The sequence below is a fragment of the Hippocampus comes genome, unplaced genomic scaffold (assembly GCF_001891065.2).
Source record: "Hippocampus comes isolate QL1 unplaced genomic scaffold, H_comes_QL1_v1.1 scaffold21, whole genome shotgun sequence".
In the NCBI taxonomy this organism is placed as follows: domain Eukaryota; kingdom Metazoa; phylum Chordata; class Actinopteri; order Syngnathiformes; family Syngnathidae; genus Hippocampus; species Hippocampus comes.
In genome coordinates, this window is record NW_017805745.1 from 635,521 (window position 1) to 635,923 (window position 403).

The window sequence follows — 403 nt, forward strand, 5'->3', positions numbered from 1 at the left end:
ATGAAAATGAATTGAGAATTGGCAACTTGATGATGCGTTTACAGTCTGGATACTTGCTATCTTGCAGTTTCTTATCATTGTACTTTCAGTCTCTTCTTCCGCCACGTCAATAACTGTGGCTCCTGTGCTCATTTAAAAGAAAATAGAGTGGAGCTGCTTTGATTATCAGCAAAACAAATCATCGGCGATGACACTCACAACGGCGCAAAATGTCTGATTTTAGCTGTGCCGAGCTTAATGCTTCTGCGGAAATACCAAAACCCAGTCGAACCTGCCCCTGTGCACATTTCAGCATCCAACATCAATTTCAACACAGTCCAATGTGTGTGTGTGTGTGTGTGTGTGTGTGTGTGTGTGTGTGTGTGTGTGTGTGTGTCTTTTTTTGTATTTTTAGAGGGAACAT